The 24,717-nt window shown below is 39.2% G+C and overlaps 1 pseudogene; it reads right to left on the bottom strand.

Annotated features, from left to right (window-relative positions):
- Positions 1 to 1,156: 1,156 nt before the first annotated feature.
- Positions 1,157 to 24,717, bottom strand: part of LOC149551232 (protein SEMI-ROLLED LEAF 2-like) — a 36,303-nt pseudogene continuing 12,742 nt past the window's right edge.

Below are 24,717 nucleotides of genomic sequence, written 5' to 3'. Positions count from 1 at the left end.
TTGTTCAATTTTAGTGCCCAAACTTGAAGTGTGATCGATTTAATCTAGAGTTTTGGCCATTTAAGAATTTTGATAAAGTTAAAGCAAACGTTCAAAGACCAAGTGAGTGAGTTAGATTGTGGAACATTTAACACCTTTTTCAAGTAGACCCATCCCCATAAATGGCACTGAGATTGCAACCAATGGTTAATATTTGATGGGTGATTAGAAAAGAGGTGAGTCCAAGAAACTACTCAAATTGATTTTTGTAAATTTGTATTTTAACTTAACAAAGTTTCTTAAATGTCCAAAAATCAAACTTTACCTAAATTGCATGTGAAAAAGAGATTTGTAATGGTTAATTGATCCTTGGCATTCAAGATTGGATTTTTTTTGTTTTAAGCATGCATTCCAAAGAAAGTTGATTTTAATCCATGACATTCAAGAGTGTGTTTTTGAGCAACATTCATTCAATGAAAAATGTGTTTAACCATTCAAGTTCATTTTTTTTTTAGCAACATGCATTCAAAGACAAATGGTTAAACATTCAAGTTCATTTTTTAGCAACATGAAAACCTGCAAGAAACATGGTTAGTGGTTCCATATGTGCTCCAACCTACAATGAGACAAAAAAAAAGCAATTTAGTTAGTTAGGCAAAATCTTCAAAAATGAGAGCTTAACTATGGGAAAAAATTTTTTAACTTTTTTTGTTATTTTTTCTACGCGTAAAAATGCTTAAAATGGTCTAAATCCTACGGAACCACTAAAAGTGCAGAAATAATAAAGTAGAAATGGAACATAGGCAAGAAGAGAAGACAGTCTGTCAAAATATGAAGACGCTTAAATACAGAGACACCAAAATACGAAGAGGACAAAACAGATTTGCTGCACAGAACACAGGTGAGACACCGATTTGCGCAGATGCGGATTTTCGCAGACGACGATTTTCGCAGACACGGATTTTCGCAGATGTCGATTTTCACAGATGTCGATTTTCACAAACGTCAATTTTCGCAGATGCGGATTTTCGCAGATGTCGATTTGCGCAGATGCAGATTTTTGCAGATGTCGATTTTCGCAGACAGAACAGGTTGCAGACGCCAAAACTGCGCCAAAAAAGCTGAAAAATGCGAATTTTTTTTTTTAGATGGTATTTCTTCTTCCTAAGTGTGTTCTTTAACCTGTAAAAACAAGCAAAAAACCCTCACAAAACACTCAAACAACAGCAAACATTAGATGGTTAGAAAAATGACATATAGATGAAAATAGATGATTAAATGACCCATAGTGGGGTCCCACCGGGCGTGCCAAAATGTAGAACCAGAATTAGTATGTAAAGAACATTAACAAATGAAGTAAACATTCACAAACCAAAAACTAAATTCACATATATGCTTAGACAAAGGAAGAAAACAAGAAGTGCAAACCTCACAAGAAAAAACACTCCATGCTTTCTTGATTCTGTAGATGTGTCCTTTTGCTGTGGATGTATGCTCCAAGATGCTCAAAAGCTGCTTCAATGGAGATGGGTAATGGCAAATTGGTAGCTTTGTGAGCTCTCAATTTGGCATTATAAGGGTATGTTTGATGGCTTTGGTTCTCAAAATAGCATGGTAACTTTAGCTCAAAGATTGTTGATGAAATGGCTTGGGATGGGATTCAATTTATAGGCTAAGGGGTAGAGGGATGGAGGGCTTAGATGCAAGGATGGATGAAGGCTTAAGGAGGGCTAAGATAAACTAAAAGGGGAGCACATGGATTGTGCTTGTTTAGCACCAATGGGAAGGTGACACTTGTCACAAGGAGGATGAGTGTGAGAGGGTAGGGTTAAGGGTTGGTTAAAGTCATGATGAGTGGGGTTGAGTATGTAAGAGGGATGTAAGAGGAATGAGTGTGGAAGAGGGAAGAGTGTGGAAGATGGGTGTAAGAGTTATGAGTGGGCTTGTAAGAGTCTTTATGTTTTGTAAGAGCACTCATGACTTAGTGGTTGGGTTTTTTGAGGGAAGACTTTGGTTTGGTTTAGGAAAGTCTTAAACTTGTTTAAGGAATGTGACAACATTAGGTGGTGGATTAGGCTTGGTTTTAGGATTAGATTAGGGATGTTAGAGATGTGCAAGTGGATGGCATTAATGAGGGTGGGTGAGTTAGTGGCTAAGCTTGGTTAGCATGGGTGGATGGGGTGGATTAGGCTAAATGGAAGATTAGAGATAGGTTAGGGGTTTTTGAATTTAAGGATTTCATTTATCAAATAGATTTATTTAATAAATGAGGATTTTTGGAATTAGATAGAAGAATAAGATTTAATTGATAAATAATAGATTATTTGATTTATCAATTAGGACTATAGATGATTAATTAAATTAATCAACTAGAGGATGACAAAGGATTAATTAAATAGAAATTTAATTAATAATGCATTTTTAGATAACTAAATAAGATTACTAAAATAGTGTAATCAAATTTAGGTGTCTACAGTTGGAAGGAAAAGCCAAGAATCAGGGAACTATGTCAGAGGCTGAATGGGATCTTTTGGACAGAAAGGCACTCGGAAGCATTTGGTTATGCTTGGCACCATCGGTGGCATTTAATATTACAAAAGCAAAGACGACAAAAGATTTGATGAAAACCCTAGCGACACTGTATGAAAAGCCCTCCGCTTCAAATAAGGTATTTCTCATGAAGCGTTTATTTAATATGAAAATGGCAGAAGGTGGATCTGTTGCAGATCATTTAAATGAGTTTAATACTATTAGTAGTCAATTATCTTCTGTGGGTATCAATTTTGATGAAGAAATTAGGGCTCTCTTGATTTTGTCTTCTTTGCCTGAAAGCTGGAATGGCTTGGTAATGGCGGTGAGTAATTCTGTTCCTGGATCTAGTACCCTAAAATATGATGATGTGATCGGTGTTATTTTAAGTGAGGAAACTCATAGAAAATCCTCAGGTGGATCTACATCAGGAAGTGCTTTAAATGCACAAAGCAGGGGCAAAATGAATGATAGAGGAAGTAACTCTAGAAATCGTGGGAAATCAAGAGGAAAGTCAAAGGGGAGGAGGTCTCAATCGAGAGGACCAAATGATTGCTGGTACTGTGGGAAACCAGGGCACAAAAAGAAAGATTGCTAGACTCGAAAGAAAAATGAAGGAGATAAATCAGATGGAGACAAAGAGGCAAATGTGCTAAGTAAAAAATCCGAAGAGGATGCTTTGCTTCTGTCTTTAGAGAGTGTTGATGATTCATGGGTTTTAGATTCTGGTGCTTCTTTTCATGCTACACCTCATAGAGGTTATTTCATTGATTATGTCCAGGGGGATTTTGGGCTTGTTTATTTGGGGGATAATGAACCCTGTCAGATTGTTGGAAAGGGAAAAATTAAGATTAAGTTGCAGAATGGGAATCATTGGCTACTACATGAGGTAAGACATGTTCCAAAACTAAGTAGAAATTTAATTTCAGCAGGGCAACTCGGTGATGAGGGTTGTGTAGTTACTTTTAATGATAAAAATTGGAAGGTTTCAAAAGGTTCCCTTGTAGTAGCAAAAGGTGTGAAAGTAGGCACCTTATATCTTTGTACAGGTCATATTGTTCCTTCTACTTTGATTGTTTCAGAGAAAAATGAATATTCAGGAACAATTACTGTAGTTGAGCAGGGAGAACAAATAGCTGCTGTAGATTCTGATACAGCGCTGTGGCACAATAGACTTGGGCACATGAGTGAGAAAGGTATGAAAGTACTTCATTCAAGGAAAGTTTTACCAAGTCTAAAATGTGTGAATATGGATTTCTATGAAAGTTGTGTGTATGGAAAACAAAAGAGAGTGAGTTTTGTAAAGACAGGGAAGGAAAACAAAAAGGAGAAATTAGAGCTTGTGCATACAGATGTATGGGGACCAGCTCAGGTATCTTCCCTTGGTGGCTCTCATTATTATGTTAAATTTATTGATGACGCAAATAGAAAAGTATGGGTTTATTTCCTTAGACAGAAATCTGATGTATTTAAAACCTTTAAGAAATAGAAATGCTTGGTTGAAAATGAGACTGGTAAGAAATTAAAATGTCTCAGATCTGATAATGGTGGTGAGTATTGCAGTCATGAATTTGAAGATTATTGCTCCACTAATGGTATTCGTAGACAAAAAACTATTCCAAGGACTCCATAGGAAAATGGAGTGGCTGAATGCATGAACAAGACTATAATGGAGCCCGCAAGGAACATGAGGTTGCATGCTGGGTTGCCTTTACACATGTGGGCAAAGGCTATCAATACTGCAGTATATTTGATTAATAGAGGTCCCTCTACTCCTTTGGGCTATGGTATTCCAGAGGAAGCATGGGCTAGTAAGAAGGTGAGTTATTCTTTTCTCAAGACCTTCGGTTGTGAAGCTTTTGCTCATATAGACTCTGAAAATAGAACCAAGCTAGAAGCTAAATCAAAGAAATGTGTCTTTGTTGGATATGGCATTAATGAATTTGGCTATAGGCTTTGGGATTTTGAAAATCATAAAATTATAAGAAGCCGGGATGTCATATTCAATGAAAAAGTGTTGTACAAAATCTGTTGCAGCAACATGAGAAGAAAGAAGATGATTATGTAGTGCTGGATGATACTCCAAAAGCTGATGCTCCAGCCATTCCTCATGATGTGCAACAACTGCAACAACAAATACCACACACACCAGTGAATGTTAGACGGTCAACAAGGCCAGTTAGACCTCCACAAAAGTTTTCTCCCTCTTTGTATTCTATTTTACTTACTGATGCTGGTGAACCTAAAAGTTATGATGAAGCTGTGCAGGTGGATACTAAGATTCAGTGGGAGTCTGCAATGAAAGATGAAATGGACTCTTCGTTGAAAAATAAGACCTGGGGTTTGTGCAAGTTGCCTGCAGGTAAAAAGGCTTTACAGAATAAATGGTTTTACAGGTTGAAAGAAGAGGAAGGAGGTATGAAAAGATTTAAGGCCAGGTTAGTTGTAAAAGGATTTGCACAGAAAAGGGAATTGATTTTGATGAGATATTTTCTCCTGTTGTTAAAATGACTTCTATTCGTACTATTTTAAGTCTTGTGGTTACTGAAGATTTGCATTTAGAGAAGATGGATGTTAAAATAGCCTTTCTTCATGGTGATTTGGATGAAGAAATATATATGGCTCAGCCACAGGGTTTTGAGGTCAAAGGTAAGGAGAACTTAGTGTGCAAATTGAAGAAAAGCTTATATGGCTTGAAGCAAGAACCTCGGCAATGGTATCTGAAATTTGACAGTTTTATGCATGAGCATGGATATAATAGGTGTCATTCAGATTACTGCGTTTATTTTAAGAGGTTGGATGATGATAGCTACATTATTTTATGTTTATATGTTGATGATATACTTATAGCTGGGTCTAACATGGATCATATTAAGGGGCTGAAATGCCAATTAGCACATGCATTTTCTATGAAGGATTTGGGGGCAGCAAAACAAATTCTTGGTATGAAGATTTGCAGAGATAGGAAGAACAGAACATTGACACTATCTCAAGCTGATTATGTTGAGAAGGTGTTGCAATGTTTCTCTATGGAGAATGCTAAAGCTGTCAGCACACCTTTACCTGGTCATTTGAAATTGACTAAGGAGATGTGTCCTAAGACACAGGAAGAGGAGGATAAGATGTCCAAGGTACCCTATGCTTCAGTTGTAGGAAGTTTGATGTATGCTATGGTATGCACTAGACCAGATATTGCACATGCAGTGGGAGTCATTAGCAGGTATATGAGTCATCCAGGATTTGAGCATTGGAATGCTGTCAAGTGGATTCTCAGATATTTGAGAGGAACATCCAATAAGTGTTTACACTTTGGGGGCTCTACTACTGATTTACAGGGCTATGTTGACTCAGATTTGGCTGGGGATATTGATACCAGGTGGAGTACTACAGGTTATTTCTTTACTGTTGGTGGGCCAGCCGTGAGCTGGGTTTCTAGGCTACAGAAGATTAATGCTCTCTCCACTACAGAGGCAGCCAAAGAGATGATATGGCTTCAGTTCTTCTTGGAAGAATTGGGACATCCTCACAAGGATAATTATTTGTTCACAGATAGTCAGAGTGCCATTCATCTTGCTAAGAATTTCGCTCTGCATTCTAAGACCAAACACATACAGTTGCGGTACCATTTCATTCAGTCAGTTTTGGAGGATGGACAGTTAAAGCTGGAGAAGATACACACCAATGAAAATTCAGCAGATATGTTGACAAAGGTTGTAACAAGGGAGAAGCTGAACTCCTCTTTAGCTTCAGTTGGTCTTTTAGACTAAATGTGAATAAAAGAATAGCAGAGTCCAGGGTGGTTTGTGTAGAACAAAAATTAGTATGCAAAGAACATTAACAAATAAAGTAAACATTCACAAACCAAAAACTAAATTCACATATATGCTTAGACAAAAAAAGAAAACAAGAAGTGCAAACCTCACAAGAGAAAACACTCCATGCTTTCTTGATTCTGTAGATGTGTCCTTTTGCTGTGGGTGTATGCTCAAGATGCTCAAAAGCTGCTTCAATGGAGATGGGTAATGGAAAATTGGTAGCTTTGTGAGCTCTCAATTTGGCATTATAAGGGTAATATTGATGGCTTTGGTTCTCAAAATAGCATGGTAACTTTAGCTCAAAGATTGTTGATGAAATGGCTTGGGATGGGAGTCAATTTATAGGCTAAGGGGTAGAGAGATGGAGGGCTTAGATGCAAGGATGGATGAAGGCTTAAGGAGGGCTAAGATGCACTCAAAGGGGAGCACATGGATTGTGCTTGTTTAGCACCAATGGGAAGGTGACACTTGTCACAAGGAGGATGAGTGTGAGAGGGTAGGGTAAAGGGTTGGTTAAAGGCATGATGAGTGGGGTTGAGTATGTAAGAGGGATGTAAGAGGAATGAGTGTGGAAGAGGGAAGAGTGTGGAAGATGGGTGTAAGAGTCATGAGTGGGCTTGTAAGAGTCTTTTATGTTTTGTAAGAGCACTCATGACTTAGTGGTTGGGTTTTTTGAGGAGAGACTTTTTTTTGGATTAGGAAAGTCTTAAACTTGTTTAAGGAATGTGACAACATTAGGGGGTGGATTAGGCTTGGGTTTAGGATTAGATTAGAGATGTTAGAGATGTGCAAGTGGATGGCATTAATGAGGGTGGGTGAGTTAGTGGCTAAGCTTGGTTAGTATGGGTGGATGGGGTGGATTGGGCTAAATGGAGGATTAGAGATAGGTTAGGGGTTTTTGAATTTGAGGATTTCATTTATCAAATAGATTTATTTAATAAATGGGGATTTTTGGAATTAGATAAGAGAAAAGGATTTAATTGATAAATAATAGATTATTTGATTTATCAATTAGGACTATAGATGATTAATTAAATTAATCAACTAGGGATGGCAAAGGATTAATTAAATAAGAATTTAATTAATGATGCCTTTAGAGATGGCTAAATTAGATTACCAAAGCAGTGTAATCAAATTTAGGTGTTTACATTTTGCCCCTCTTTGACATAGTGTTGAGACAACACTATTTCAAAGAAGTTCGAATGAAGATGACACGAGGAAGATGTTTTAGCAATAAGGTTGCCCCAGTCTCGGATAAGAAGAGGAGAGACTAGACTTAGATGATGCCCCCTCAAGAAGGCGACGGGGAGAGAAATGACGCTCGACGACTTCTTGAAAAGTACAAGAAATTGAGACGAGCTGAGACGTAGGTTGGCGAAGAGAAGGGGCTGAATTAGCTCAAACTCTCACTACGGGAGAATGATAAAGGGAAATCAGAGGCACAATAGTAAAGCAAGCTTAAGACTTTCCAAGATTGGGGGGGGGGGAGATGGAGGAGCGGAGCGCTATAAAAGGAATCCATGGTAGGAAGATGGATGATAGAATGATAAAGCTGATGCAACAGGATTTCAAAGAGTCAGATTGGCAGAAGATGGGTTTCGGAGATCCCTAGGACTACGATTGTGGATCTCGAAAGATGAGGCTTGGTGGATTGATTTGATTGGTGGATCCCTAAAGATAAGCATGAGGAGTGATTCAAAGAGATACTGATGCATAAGCTGGGGTAGGAGCGACAGATGTAGGATATGGATGGGGGATAATGGAGATGAAGGGAATCCATTGAAGCTTTTTGAGCGGGGGGATACTTCAAAGAGAAGTACCACCATGTAGTTGAGCACTAGATTTTCTATAGGACTATTGGTTAATTTCCAGGGTTGCCAAGAACATCAAGGCCTTTTTACCAACCATCCAGAGGACTGACGAACTGACTCAAAACAAACACACAAGGATTGCCCCAGTATCACACATGAATCCCAGAGGAAGCAGAGTGGAAATGACACTAGGTAACCCACAAGCAGAAAAAGAAAACAAGCAAAAGACCTGATCAAGACCTTACGCTCTAATTGCCCCATTCGCAGCATACCATGATATGGAAGATCGTGGCAACCTTGAGGAGGGAACAAGGAGATTGCTTGGAAAAGATATTTCAAGACCCAAAAGGGAAGATCCCAAATCAGAAGAAAGAGAAAATCCAAAAGAGAACTGTTTGCCAACGAGATGGGTAGGACGAGGTACTAACGGACCAAGATCAGACATAAGGAAAGCTATATCCTGCAAGAAACTATCAGAGAGCACCTAAGCTGATGGATTTGGATGAGTGATGCATCTGGCAAGCTGAACTAAGAAGGATAACACTTTGGTGACAGGAGATCTAGCTAAAGGATGCATTGGAATATCTAACCAAAGTGTGCGATGTGTGCAAGATGTTGACCAAGGATGAACTAACACGAAAGCCGGATAGATACAATGATACTAAGCTAAAGAGGATGTACAAGCTGACAGACCAAGATATGTTACAAATGTACAAGTTTGTTCATATTTTGGTTTTTTGTAAGATGGAAATGTTTGTGAAGGATGGGATGTCTATAATAGTTGATAGGTGGATAGGTAGATGGTTTGTGAAAAGCTTAAGGAAAATGGGATTCTATGTGTGCATGTGAGAGGATACAGGCTAGGATACAAGATTATTTACAAGCTAGAATATGGTACAAGCTTTGGACAAGATTCGGATATATACAAGGTATGGTACAAGATTTACAAGGTATAATACAAGCTTTGGTACAAGATTTACAAGCTGTACAGGAGGTATTGACAAGCTCCATCAGATTTTGGATATTTGATTGAAACACCAAGGGAACAAGCAGGTGTTTTATGGGATGGTGGGTGGATGGATGAGGGATAGGATAGTGATAGATAATGGATTAGTCTTTAGCACACAAGGCACCTAAATTACCAGGTTTTCACCAAGGTACCTATCCAAGGTGCTTGAATTGCCAAGTTTTCACCATTGGACGCTTATTTCTCTTTACTATTTTTTTGTATTTTTCAAAAGCTGGGTATACCAAAGATCTTCAAGCATAGAACTTCTTGAGATGAATGATGTTAGTGGGATCATTCAAGAGTTCTCCTTCTGGTGTAGATAATTGATAGGCTCCGGAGCCAAAGGAGGCAGTAACCACATAGGGACCAAGCCATGTAGGTTCAAACTTGCCTTTCTTTTCTCGATCTGCTTGGACTTTCATATTTTCTTTGAGGACCATGTCACCTGGTTGAAAGTGTCGTGGGAGCACCTTCTTGTTGAAATTCCTTTTGAGACGAGTTTGATAGACTATGAGATGGTCATAGGCTTGTTGTCTCTTCTCATCTAAGAGATCTAGCTGGGTGAGTCGAGCTACTCTGTATTCTTCATCTAAGATTTACCCTCGCAAAGATATGCGTAGTGAGGGAAGTTCAACTTCTATAGGTAATACCACTTCGGCACCATAGACTAGGGAGTATGGAGTTGTGCCTGTGGATGTACGGAAGGAAGTTCGATAGGTCCATAGAGCCGGATTTATTTGAAGGTGCCAATCACAGCCGAAATCATTGACAACTTTCTTTAGGAGTTTGAGGAGGGTTTTATTAGTTGCCTCTGCTTGGCCATTACCTTGTGGGAAATATGGGCTAGAAAAGTGGTGATGGATGCAGAGGAAAGTGCATAATTCTTCCATGTTGAGATTTTCAAAGTTACCTCTGTGGTCAGTGAATATGGTGGATGGGATGCCGAAGCGGCAAACAATGTTGTACAAGATGAACTTGGAGACTTGAACTCCTGTAGCTGAGACTAGGGGGACTGCTTCCACCCACTTAGTGAAAGAGTCTGTCGCTGTTATTATCCATTTATGTCCATCAGATGAGAGAGGTGTGATAGTTCCAACTAGGTCAAGGCCCCAACAAGCAAAAGGCCAAGGTGGTGCAATAGGCTGTAGATCCTGTGCTGGAGCGTGCACAAGATTTGCATGTTGTTGACATGGGAGACACTTTCTGACAAAGTCACAAGAGTCTTCTTCAATGGTAGGCCAATAGTAGCCTGCTCTAAGGATTTTTTGTGCTAGGACAATACCACTCGTGTGGGCACCGCAAAGTCCAGAATGTACTTCTGTTAATGCCATCGCGGCCTCATTTTCATCTAAACATCGAGAGAGGGTATCATGATAACCCCGACAATATAGGGTATTGGCTATGATAACATAGCGGGATGAATTTTGAATAAGGTTCTGGCGTTGGGTGCGTGTGAGGTGAGGGGATATGATACCATCGTTAAGGTAAGCGTGAATTTCATGGTACCAAGGGGATTGGCGACCAACCAAGATACAAACACGGTTTGAATCCTCATTCGCATAAGCGGGTGTGAGGAGCTGCTCAACTAAAAACTCATACTGCGTAGCTTCTTGGGGTATTTCCAAGAGTGAGCCGATAGTGGCCATGGCACCTGCTGCCTTGTTCTGCATTCGAGGCACTTGTGTAAACTAAAGCTTTGTAAAATGCTGGGTTAGCTGATCAACTAGCTCTTTGTAGGGTAATAAATTTTCATCTTTGGTTTGATATTCATTTAAGACTTGTTTGATGATGAGTTGGGAATCACCAAAGACTTGTAACTTAGTGATATTCCATTCTGCAGCTATCTTTAATCCTACTACAAGAGCTTCATATTCTTCTATATTGTTGGTGCTAGGGAATTGTAGCTTGAAGGGTTTTGGAATGTAAACTCCTTGAGTTGTAACTTATAATATTCCTGCCCCTGATCCATGAGAGGTGTATGAGCCATAAAAATAAAGCTTCCATGGGGGTTGTTCTTCAATTAGGCAGATATGCTCATCTAGAAATTCTATGAGCAAAGGATATGCATCTACTAGAGGTGCATCAGCTAGGTGATCTACTATAGCTTGCCCTTTGATTGCCTTTCTGTCCACATACTGGATGTCAAACTCACTTAGTAGCATAACCCATTTGGCCAAACGGCCTGTAAGTGCTGTTCTGGAGAGCATATACTTGAGAGGGTCAATCTTGGAGACTAGTTGGATGGTATGACTTAGCATGTAGTGGCGAAGCTTTTGAGTTGAGAAAACAACTGCCAAACAAGCTTTTTCCATAGGAGTGTAATTGAGTTCATAACCAACTATGGTTCTACTGATATAGTAGATGGCTCTCTCTCTACTATAATCATCATGTTGTGCTAGAAGTTCCCCTAAGGTAGTAGGTGTTGCTGATATATACAAGATCAAGGGACGACCAGGAACTGGTGGAACCAAGATAGGGGGATTGGTGAGATACTGCTTGAGCTGGTCAAAGCTGCGCTGACATAAAAGATCCCACTTGAAGTTCTCATTCTTCTTTAGCAAGTGTGAAAACGGTGTACACTTATCTGCAAGTTGGGAGATGAAGCGCCGGATAGATTGAAGTTGTCCTTGAAGAGAGCAAAGCTTTCGCAGTGTCTGGGGAGGAGGCATGTCTAAGATAGCCTTGACCTTTTTGGGGTCGATCTCTATACCCCGTTTAGAAACTATGAAGCCTAGAAGCTTGCCAGATGTGACCCCAAAGACACACTTCTTGGGATTTAGCATGAGATGATATTGGGCCAACCTATCAAAGACTTTTTCCAGGTCAGCAAGATGATCCATGAAGGTGTGAGATTTGACTAGGATATCGTCCACATAATCTTCCAAAATGCTATGGATAAGATCATGGAAAATGGTTGTCATAGCTCTTTGATAGGTAGCCCCAACATTCTTTAGGCCAAAAGGAATCATGGTGTAGCAAAAGGTTCCCCAAGGGGTAGTGAATGCTGTCTTATGCTGGTCCTCTTCTACAATCTTGATCTGATTATACCCGAAAAATCCATCCATAAGGGATAGAATTTCATGTCTAGCTGTAAGATCTACAATCATATCTATGTTGGGCAAGGGAAAATCATCCTTTGGACAAGCTTTGTTAAGATCTCTAAAATCAGTGCAAATTCTGATGTCACCGGAAGGCTTAGTGATAGGGACCATGTTGGAGATCCATTCTGAGTAGTCGATAGGTCGGATAACCTTAGTAGCTAACATTCTTTCTAGTTCAGCTTTGACTAGTAATGCCACCTTGGGGTGCATTTTTCTAAGCTTTTGTCTGACGGGCTTGATCTTTGGATCGACTGCAAGATGATGAACTACAAGCTTTGGATCAAGTCCTGGCATGTCCTGATATGACCATGCAAATCGGCCAATGTTCTCTCGTAAAACCTCAAAGAGGAGGTCAGCTTGGTCTTGTGATAGGGATGCAGCAATGTGAACAATTCTAGGGATCTCTGAAGAACCAATGTTGACTTCTCTAGTATCCTCTATTAGAATAGAAGACACCTCTGGTCGATTATCTTGAGGAGGTAATACTAAATCCTCATATTCTGCTTGTGGCTCTAGATTTTCTAGCAGAGGGGTTCTCTTTGCTGCCTTAGCTAGTCCCGATTTTACCTTAGTTCTAGTTTTGGGTGTATCGAAACTAGGTTGGGGATTTTCTCCAAAATACCCCTTGGGATCTAGCTTGTAGATGTAGGCAGAATCTAGCTTTGTCTTCTTATGAGGAGTTTCAGCTCCCATGAATCTTAGAAGTGCTTCCTCTGATGCGAACTCATCAATATGTATGACACTTGGTTGGTCCCAATCTATGAGTTGTGGATGAGCAAGTGGTAGGTCAATGAGATGGATGGATAGTTCTCGGACAACAGAGTCTCCTAGGAAGATTTGGTCTGGGATATCGTCGTAGGCTCTCTTTTCAACTTCCTTAGGAATGTCTTCGATTTCGACAAGGTTGCGGTGGATGTTTGAAAAAGCGTGACCGTTCTCATTGGTTCCCCTAGTTGTGGGTATGCCAAAGCCAAGACCTGACTTTATTTCCCAATTATGTACTTCGATGGGACATTGCATGCCCCTTTCTTGTGGTCCTAGTCCACCTCCTTGATAGTTCCATTTTTTAGTGATGAGCTTCTATTGTTGGGGATACTTCTGGTTGAAGTGATCAAGGCGTGCTTGATTTCTTGGAGGTGCATCCTTATGTAGCCAATTGTTGATATCTGGAGTGAGCTCCTCATGAAGAGGGGTTTTTGAGGACACAAAGGTGGTTGGGCCAAACTGTTTGTATCGAGGAGGTAGTATCTCCTTAGCTTTGTGATATGTTGGCCATCCATGGGTATGTGGATCAAGTGGGATTGCTCCGACAGCAAATGCATCTGATAGACTATATTCTCCACAACCTTTGTTGTTGATCTTTACAGTAGATAGGGTGGAGGCAAGGATGGTTTTTGCGTCATTACAAGTGTGGGATGAGTTGGCGATGGCTGTGCCGATGTCTATTCCAGGGCAATGGTTTGTATATGAAGCTTCAACTGCATTGTAGTAAGCAAAGGGTTCTGGATCGGCATGGATGGTTACCTCAGTGCCCTAATGCGGAAATTTGATGCACTGATGGTAGGTGGATGGAACAGCCTTCCTAGCATGAATCCATGGGCGAGCGAGGAGGATGTTAAATGGTAGGTTTAGATCAACAACATGGAAAACTATCTCTTGAATGACTGGCCCAACCTTGATTGGTAGCAAAATAGTCCCTTCTGTGGTCCTTTCCAAGTTGTCATAAGCTTTGATGGTGATAACCTCACTGATCATATCTACCTGAGTATACCCAGCTTGTTTTATAAATTTTAGGGTGCAAATGTTCAAGGCTGATCCATTATCTATCATTACTCTTTTCACGACAAAATTGGATACCATGATGGCTATGCGAAGCGGAAGGGTGTGATCTGGCTCAACCATGGGTATGTCGGTGGGTTTGAAAGACATGGCACATGAGGATGAAAGGTGTCCAACAAGATTACAAAAATTAGTAGCATTGATATTAGAAGGGACATGAGATTCTATGTGAGCACTGTCAAGGATGTCTTTGTACACAGCACTAGTGCGAAGAAGGTCTAAAATGGATATTTGGGCTGGCATGTTCCCAAGGTGTTCTAAGATATTGTACCAGCTTTTTGATGGAGCTGATGGTGCTGATGAAACTGGTGGGCCTGCGATGTTAAATCACGCTCTTCGAGTGGTGACCGCACACTCATTGTATGGTCCTTGGATATTGATAACATTGACAGAAGACTCTTTCTCAGATATACAACCTATAAGGCTACCATTGTCTATATAGGATGAAGTGTGGTCATTGTTCTTCCCATGCTGTTGGTTTGGCTGGCGGTTGTTGGTGTTGTTTTGGATAGGTGCTTTTCTAGTATTTTGGTTGTTGTGTGGAGGAAAAGCATTTTGATAAATCTGTAAGCCTGCATTGGGAGAGGTTTGGGCACCAACAATGATTTCCTTCCGATCAATAAGGTCTTGCACATAGTCTTTCAGTTTCATGCATCTGAGGGTGGTGTGACCATTTACCCTATGGAACTTGCAATACTCATTGTCCTTGTACCATGCAGCTTTGGATTGGCTTGGATCAATTTTCTGGGTAGGAGGAAATTTGATGAGGTTTTCCTTAGCCAATTTCTCAAAAATAACATCCAATGGCTCACCAAGGGGTGTATAGTTTCTAGGTGCAGGTTAGAATCTGGGCTTTTGCCCTGCAGCTACATTGATGGCATTAGCTTGATTGTTAGACCCTTGAAAGTTGGGTCTTGTATTGTGGTTTTGATAGCTTTGGTTATTTCGTTGTTGGTAATTGAGAGCTTGTTGGTTGTTTGTTTGATATGGTGGGTTAGACTGGTTTTGAGAAGGACCAACGATATTCACATGTCTAGTGTCAGTAACCCCATCTGTTGCAACATGCTTGTTTTTGTTCCAATACCTAGACTTGTCATTGGAATGTGATTGATTTTGGTTGGCCTCTTTGTAAATCTTTACCACACCATCTTTGATGAGTCCTTCCTCAAGAATCATTCCTTTCTCTTTGATATCCTTATAGGTCTGCAAATAGTTCATGGTCATGTGGTGAGCCAAGCTGGGATGTGCATTATCAATAAATATTTTCACCACATGGCGTTCTGGCAAGGTGCAGGATATGCGGGTGGTAAGGGTATGCCATCTTTGCAGGTATTCGGCAAGGCTTTCTCCACCTTTTTGCTTGGTGTGGACAAGATCAACTATTGATAGCTCTGTTTCGACAAGATGGGCATATTGGGCTACAAATGCCTCAGATAATTCAGCAAAGTTTTGAATTGTGCCATAGGGGATTCTATAAAACCATTCAAGAGCTGGTCCAGCCAAGCTTTTGGGATAAAGGTGCAAGAGGAAGATGATGGTTGGGGTGCCCCCAATGTACGAGTGCCTTGAGGTAGGTATGTGCTGGATGGGGCCACTGAATATGGATGGCTGTGAGGGATTTGCTGATAGGGATTGTACATTGTTTGGGTAGCTGCATGGTGGATGACGGGTTGTTTAGGGGGAGGTGGCACATATTGCTGCATGTGCTGCGAGGCTTGCTGTTGATATGGGATTTGAGGTTGGGATTGAGGAACATAAGCTGGCTGTGGGATAAATGAATGACTTTGTGGAGGTAAGGTATAAGATGGTTGTGAGGCTTGGGGAAAGGATCAGAGGGCTTATGGGGTTTGACCAATATATGTGGGTTATGCCCCCATTTGGGATGGTATCTGCAAATAATTGGTGGTTGGCTGGGGTGGTGGATTACCTCCTAGAAGTGGTATTGAAAAGTAGTTGGTAATTGGAGGTAATGGATTAGTTGGTGGTGGAGGTGGTGGGAATTGAAAGCTTGGGAATGGAACTGATGGGGTTTGATAGCTTTGTGGCTAGATTTGGAAGCTTGGTAGAGTGGTGGTGGGAGCTATGGACACTTGGAAGCTTGGTAGAAGATTGGCAATAGCTTGTGGGTTTTGATAGCTTTGTGGAGTGAAGGTAGTAGCTTGTGGATTTGTGGCTGGTGGTATTGAGCTCCCAAGACTTAATGGAAATGATGAGATTGTACTTTGGGCTGTGGTGAACAAGCTGGGGGCGATGAAAGGTTGATTACTTGGCCCCATGGGTGGCATCCCTGTTGTATATTGCTGAGGTTAGCCAAAGATGCTAGCACTAATTTGGGAGATGGGTAGATTTGGAAGGCTAGGTGTGGGAGCAGCAGCAATAGTGAAGGGGCTGAACGGTGAGGTGTTTTGAGTAAAGGGGGTTTGGAGCGGAGAGGTATGAACCAAGGATGGAGTGGTGGTCGCTAGGTTGGCTTGCGGCATGGAGATTTCAACTTGGGTGGATGATGGTATGTTTGGGTCTGTTGGGTCATATGGATTGGCTGGAGGCTCTTCTTTTGGAATATATTGAGGATAATTTGGATCATAAGAGCCTATGGGTGGTGGCAGCTGCCCAAAAAATGGGTGAGATGGATCTGATAATGGAGGGGGTCTTCCAAAGTCAAAGGTTCCTACATTGTCCCTTCGAAAATTAGCCATGATTGTCTCTTTGTTTTTGTCTATAATGGTGTTTACCAATACTGCATTTCCTGGTTGGTTCATGAAAGCTTCAATGTCAGTACGTGATGGTATAGCTGGCTCTGGGTTGAAGGATGGCTGAGTGCTCAAGGGGGGTGAGGCTATTCGATCCAAATGATAGGGCTCCATTGTTTCTTTCTTCTTGGCTAAGCGAGTGACGGGTGGCATGAAAAATGCTCCTAGGGATGAGATACAATAATGCTGATGGATGAAAAAGGGGGAAGGCTTTTCTATGCAAATGATTTCCTAGGTTGAGGCAAAGCTATATGACAAAACCTAAGGAGGATTGGGTTGGGGATTCTAACTTCAAAGATATGTTGTCAAAGCACAAAAGGTCTGCTTTCCTATGTGCAAGCTTGGTGGTGATTGTGTCAACTTAAGGATAGACTAATGATCCTTTAGGAAGAACACGAGATTGACCATTTGCGAATCCCAACCTTTAGCTCAAGGTGATGAGGGATAACAAGTGACAAAGCTAGATTACACTAGACAGAGCTCTGTCAGAGGGATAACCTTGGTGAGATTGGTGGATTTGGAAGATTTTAGGAATGGCAAACTTTTAGCAAGGTGACAACAATTTTGAAAGCTTAGATGTGCAAATTTTCGATTACTCGCTAGATGGTATGATTCTAAATGAGATGGATGAGCTAATAATGCTTAAGGGGATAAGCTAAGATGGCTGGCTCTTCTACAAAGATGACTCTAGAGTGAAGCTTATCCAAGAAGATGTGGAGAAACAAGGGTGTCTAATCATAGAAATCATGCCTAGTTGGTAAGGCATAAGAAGGATTAACTCCTGGATGTTGGCTAAATTTGATGGTGCGCTCTAACCAGGCCTCTTGAAGTGCTTCATCGGTAGCTTTGTCCTCTGCTTTGTGAAGTTTGGCAATTCGTGGGCTTGGTGTTATTTCTTTTCTCTTGGCTGAAAGTTCTTGGTATGCTAGAGATGGCTTGAGTTTGACCTTGTGAAACTTTTGTTTGGGTTTGGGTTGTCCCGACATAAATTCCTGAATTTGCTTGGCTTTGGGAAAAATCTCAGTTGTTTTGCTTCAACTTGTTCAACTTCCAAAATAGGCAGTGACTACGCTAAGTGTGCCCTAAGCTAGGATTGACCAAGTTTGGCAAACATTCATTCAACAAGTAAAATAAAAACAAGCAATAGATAGGAACACCCAAATAGAAGTTTGTGGTTCTCAGAATGTGATACTTGCGCCGAGGAGTGTGTATGTTCTACAAATGTTTCGATCAGTCACTCCAAACACATTAACATCCCTGATCGTTTTCTGCAAGGCAGACAATTGGTTTAGCTAGGGAGTCCTCGATATACGCAAGGTATGTGAGGCCCAAATCCGTAGATGAGACCAAAAGGATGTCACACAACCGAGAGGAGCGGTAACCCACTTCTCCTCTTTCACTTCTCAAGGGTATAAAGTTCCTTGAGGCTTAGCCCGAATGACAAAATCTTGATCCCAAGAGAGGTGTCTTTTGATTCACCTCCCGATTCTTATACTCCACTGGAACGCTGGAGTTGAGGTCATCCAAGGGGTGATGAAATCCCCAAGCAGGCCTCCTAAAAAGAAACAAGGTTTTGGATCCTAATCTTATGCACCCAAGATGGCCTCGAAAGACGACAAGGGGAGAGAAGACCTGGATGACCTTGGGCTAAAAAACACGCTTGTTCTTTTACCAACTGACTCTTATGTGTGCTAATCTAGACTTTGCAAGAACTCATGTTTAAGAGACAATGTTCAATTCCAACTTGAAGCGCCGATAAAGGAAATCGATCGAATAATGCAAACAATAAGAAGAGTTAGGGTCAACAAAAGCAAACTCGCGCGCCCGGAGGCCCTCCACATCAAGTATCGATTAATTTTCTTTAAGGCATTCAAGATTGAGTGTGAGTTTGTTTTAAGCCCAAAAAAAAAGTGTGTGAGATTCAATTTCAAGCGCGCGCCCGGAGGCTCTCCACATCAGTTGTTGTTCAATTTTAGTGCCCAAACTTGAAGTGTGATCGATTTAATCTAGAGTTTTGGCCATTTAAGAATTTTGATAAAGTTAAAGAAAACGTTCAAAGACCAAGTGAGTGAGTTAGATTGTGGAACATTTAACACCTTTTTCAAGTAGACCCATCCCCATAAATGGCGTTGAGATTGCAACCAATGGTTAATATTTGATGGGTGATTAGAAAAGAGGTGAGTCCAAGGAACTACTCAATTTGATTTTTGTAAATTTGTATTTTAACTTAACAAAGTTTCTTAAATGTCCAAAAATCAAACTTTACCTAGATTGCATGTGGAAAAGAGATTTGTTTTGTTCAATTTTAGAAGCTCCAAATGAAGTGTTTGATATTGCAATGGTTAATTGATCCTTGGCATTCAAGATTGGATTTTTTGTTTTAAGCATGCATTCCAAGGAAAGTTGATTTTAATCCATGGCATTCAAGAGTGTGTTTTGAGCAAAATTCATTCAATGGAAAATGTGTTTAACCATTCAAGTTCATTTTTTAGCAACATGCATTCAAAGACAAATGGTTAAGCATTCAAGTTCATTTTTTAGCAACATGAAAACCTGCAAGAAACATGGTTAGTGGTTCCATATGTGCTCCAACCTGCAATGAGACAAAAAAAAAGAAATTTAGTTAGTTAGCCAAAATCTTCAAAAAATGAGAGCTTAACTATGGGAAAAATTTTTTTAACTTTTTTTGTTGTTTTTTCTACGCATAAAAATGCTTAAAATGGTCTAAATCCTACGGAACCACTAAAAGTCAATTTTCCCAAACGTCGATTTGCACAAACGTTGATTTTTGTAGACGTAGATTTTCGCAGACAGAACAGGTTGTAGACGCCAAAACTGCGCCAAAAAAGTTGAAAAACGCAAATTTTTTTTTTTAGATGGTATTTCTTCTTCCTAAGTGCGTTCTTTAACCTGTAAAAATAAGAAAAACACCCTCACAACACACTCAAACAACAACAAACATTAGATGGTTAGAAAAAATGACATATAGATGAAAATAGATGATTAAATGACCCATAGTGGGGTCCCACCGGGCGTGCCAAAATGTAGAACAAGAATTAGTATGCAAAGAAAATTAACAAATAAAGTAAACATTCACAAACCAAAAACTAAATTCACATATATGCTTAGACAAAGAAAGCAAACAAGAAGTGCAAACCTCACAAGAGAAAATACTGCATGCTTTCTTGATTCTGTAGATGTGTCCTTTTGCTATGGATGTATGCTCAAGATGCTCAAAAGTTGCTTCAATGGAGATGGGTAATGGCAAATTGGTAGCTTTGTGAGCTCTCAATTTGGCATTATAAGGGTAATATTGATGGCTTTGGTTCTCAAAATAGCATGGTAACTTTAGCTCAAAGATTGTTGATGAAATGGCTTGGGATGGGATTCAATTTATAGGCTAAGGGGTAGAGAGATGGAGGGCTTAGATGCAAGGATGGATGAAGGCTTAAGGAGGGCTAAGATGCACTCAAAGGGGAGCACATGAATTGTGCTTGTTTAGCACCAATGGGAAGGTGACACTTGTCACAAGGAGGATGAGTGTGAGAGGGTAGGGTAAAGGGTTGGTTAAAGGCATGATGAGTGGGGTTGAGTATGTAAGAGGGATGTAAGAGGAATGAGTGTGGAAGAGGGAAGAGTGTGGAAGATGGGTGTAAGAGTCATGAGTGGGCTTGTAAGAGTCTTTTATGTTTTGTAAGAGCACTCATGACTTAGTGGTTGGGTTTTTTGAGGAGAGACTTTGGTTTGGATTAGGAAAGTCTTAAACTTGTTTAAGGAATGTGACAACATTAGGGGGTGGATTAGGCTTGGGTTTAGGATTAGATTAGAGATGTTAGAGATGTGCAAGTGGATGGCATTAATGAGGGTGGGTGAGTTAGTGGCTAAGCTTGGTTAGTATGGGTGGATGGGGTGGATTAGGCTAAATGGAGGATTAGAGATAGGTTAGGGGTTTTTGAATTTGAGGATTTCATTTAAATAGATTTATTTAATAAATGGGAATTTTTGGAATTAGATAGGAGAAAAGGATTTAATTGATAAATAATAGATTATTTGATTTATCAATTATGACTATAGATGATTAATTAAATTAATCAACTAGGGATGGCAAAGGATTAATTAAATAAGAATTTAATTAATGATGCCTTTAGAGATGGCTAAATTAGATTACCAAAGCAGTGTAATCAAATTTAGGTGTTTACAGTTTGATCCAGTGGGAGCCCCATGCGTTAGTTGTATTGCTACAGGATCAGTCTCTAAGTGGGAGATTGTTGTTTAGTGTGGAGCCTGATCAGTCCCCAAGTGGGAGATTGTTAGATTGTGGTGACTGATTAGGAAAGTACTGTACATACTTCATAAATAGAATTTTTTTTTTTTGGAAGTAGCCGACATGGTAGCCGACATATTATGGCCGACATATGGTCGACATGTTATAACCCTAAAGCGGTTTAATACTTGTATAAAAAGGGCTTAGGGTTGGGTATTTTTATATGTGGTGATATGAAATTGGTTCTTGCGGTGGTATTGAGCTGTAAGGAATTACAGATTGTAATCAGGTTGTAATCACTGGATTGTAATAAGATCAGACTTGCTGTTTGGTGGACGTAGCCCAGGGATTGGGTGAACCACGTTAAATCTTGGTGCCTTTGTTCATTTCTGTGTGTTCTATTATTTTCTGTTATTGGTTATATTTGCATGTAGTTTTTTATTTCTGTCTGTGGTTTATCTTAACACATCCTTCATAATCTGATGTATCGATGATGTATCCTTCTCTATCCCCTGTTCTTCTCTAATTGATTCTGCAATTTACTCTTACTACTAAGTCACCCTGAACACTCTATAAATTATCTTGTTTGCTCTTCCAATTCAATAATTCACCCCTTATACACTATTAGGAGTTTAGGGCTTTGTCTTCCTTAAGATGAATCTAGTGGCTTAGGGTTAGGTATGAATCTAGGGCTGAGATTCATCCATTTTTATGCTTAAACCTTTCCATTTTCTAATTGATTGCATGTAATTACATAGGGAATCCACATATAGATTCATCCTTATCTCCAAAAGGTCATAATCTATCCTTAAGTTGGCTTAAAAATGGTTTACATGGTTTTTTGTGCCATTAAGAACAAATATGTCAAAACTATGTCACTCAACATATGAATTCATTTGTGCTTAGAAGATACTATATTTTTTCTTATGACTTGGCACTTGCATTACTCAACATCCACTATTTACTCAGCATCTCCTATTTAATCAGGATCTAAATCACTCGGTATGGTCTATCTTCTCAGCACTAGAGTGACTTGTCACTCATTACAACTTGGCATGGTCTAATATTTACATGTTGTGCTTGGCATGTATTACTAGTTCAGCATGAACTAAGTAAATGGCTTAAGTGTGTTGACACTCACTTGTTAAAACCAATCTGAGATCAACAATAATCACATCCTTTGGATCACATTGTCTATCACTTGAACATACAAGATTGCTCAAATAAGGCCAAACATAACTTTTGTATGTTTGTGTTGAATTAAACAACATATATTTAATACATAGATCATAAATGTATTTGGAGTTGCATGCTATTGATGTTCACTAAACCATTAGATGATATACTTTGAGATAAAAATGTCAAACATATCACAAAAAAATTATTTTTGCTGGTTTAGTCCACTGGGAATGACATGTATCAGGATCATAAAGAAGGTCCTCAAATAACTAAAGTAGTTTAGAAATATATACTTACTTTCATGATAAAGAGAAATGCTCCTTAATGTGAAAGAAAGCTGGAAACTTTGAATTAGTATACTATGATTTGAACTTTGCAAACATGTATATTCCATCTTTGGATTAGTATGATGCGAATATTGGAAATGGAAGGGAGTAATTAAAGGGGGAGGGGTGAATCAGTTACCACAAAAAAAAATCCAAAAGGCCCTTTAAGATGTCAACAAAATATAGAACCAATAACTTATTGTAACTCAGTTAAAATTGAATATGTTACTGTCACTCGATATGTAGATCTTAAGATATTTAAATGTGATTAACCTTACTTAACTTAGTTGTAGAAACATAAAGCAAATAACATAAACACACATTAGACAACAAGATTTAACATGGAAACCCAATTTGGGAAAACCAGCAATTGCAACTAGTTATTGCTTTTCACTCTTCTAAAGTGAGCCCTATTAGGAGCCAACATAGTGAAAGGTTGAAAAACATACTATTAGGTGTGAACTTGTTATAGGATTTAATTCACCCTATTAGGAGTGGCCTTGTTAGAGGTCTTTAGAAACTTCAATCTAGAAATGTCACCTTGTTAGAGGATTTACCAAATAGTTGTTAGGCTAACTATATTAGGAGATTTGAATCACTACTACAATTATTAGAGAGTAAAAATTACTTGACTTGATTGTTGATGCAATTGTCTTTTCTGATTTTAGGTCTCTATTCTAGCATTAATACTTGATCCTATTTGATCAGAATGTTCTTTGCAACTTGATCAACTTGGATACTTTGATATCCTTCCATTTCACTTCCTTAATTTGTCTTCTTCAATCCCCTGCTTTGTTAATTCAATCCTCAACTTGACCTTATACTTATATGAATAAACTTGTTAAGTCAGGTTGAATATAATTTTAAACAAACAATTTTCATCCCTTAAGTTGACTTGAATTAACCAATTAATCAATCAAACTTAATATGTTGCTAGTCGACTAATATAGAATTGAGTACTTGGTGAACTCAGATAAACTCTTCATTAACCAACCCAACTTAGTCAATACTAATTCTGAACTAACTTTCCTTTGGTAACTAAGTCAACTCAGTCAACTTAGGATCCATGCAAACTTTTCTTTGGTAATTGAGTGAACTTGGTTAAGACAAAATCTTCCTTCCATGCTAGAGTGAGCTTGGTAAGAACTAACTTTTAACTTGGTTATAACTGAAATGCTCAACATACACAAGAAACTATATTCAATGCCCAAGTGAGCTTGAAGATCACTTACTTGCTCAGTAAGGCTTGGCATTTTGTGTAACATCAAAGACAACATACAATTGCATAATTATTTTCAATAGTGACAAGGCTCATTGACAAGAAGCATCAACCATGTTGACAAACAAGGAATCCTATACTCTTCAAAATAGTTCCATCTACATCAACACCTAATTAAACAAATATAAAAATGTTTTTACCCTAGTGAATGAACAGAGATCAAAATAATATTCAATAGAGGATAATTGAAATCAGATCACAAAAATTAATCAAAATGCAGTACTCTGATTTTATTACTTAGGACCAATGGAGAAAGTGGTATCCCAAGGCCTAAAAATGTCTAATTATAAGGCACAAGTACAATGTTGTGCATCTCTTCTTCAAGATTATACATATATGTTGTATTAAAGTCACGGGCCAACAAGAACATAAGTATAGCTTTATTGATGAATCCCACCCATTGCAATCATTGTTGCACATTTAGAATCTATCATCAATTAGCATAAACAAATAGATATCCATTTTATTCAACTTACCAAACTTGACCCTACCTTTACAAGGTTGTGATAAATAATGTTACTCCTTAGGAAAGCATTTTCCATAATCCAACTTTTATGTCCAAGTAAAGAAATGCACAATAAACTAAGGAAATAACTTGTAAAGGAAAACACGAGCATTTTAAGTAAGCAATATTCCTTAAACAAAGAACTAATGCAATTAAAGATAAATTTAGCCATATAACTTAAAAGTTAAAACATAGATTACCTTGACACAAGAGAAGAGTAATGCAAGACTATAAGTATTGGTAACTACCTCAAAATTTGCTGGTATATTTTCAAGGTATATTGCCTGAGTAAATACTGAGGATAGTATTTGTGTTTTGAAATGTTATGGTT

The sequence above is a fragment of the Cupressus sempervirens genome, chromosome 6 (genome assembly GCF_028749045.1).
Source record: "Cupressus sempervirens isolate cs-2001-9-10 chromosome 6, ASM2874904v1, whole genome shotgun sequence".
Classification (NCBI taxonomy): domain Eukaryota; kingdom Viridiplantae; phylum Streptophyta; class Pinopsida; order Cupressales; family Cupressaceae; genus Cupressus; species Cupressus sempervirens.
The sequence above is the reverse complement of the archived record's forward strand: the minus strand, read 5'-3'. Positions and strand labels throughout refer to the sequence as shown.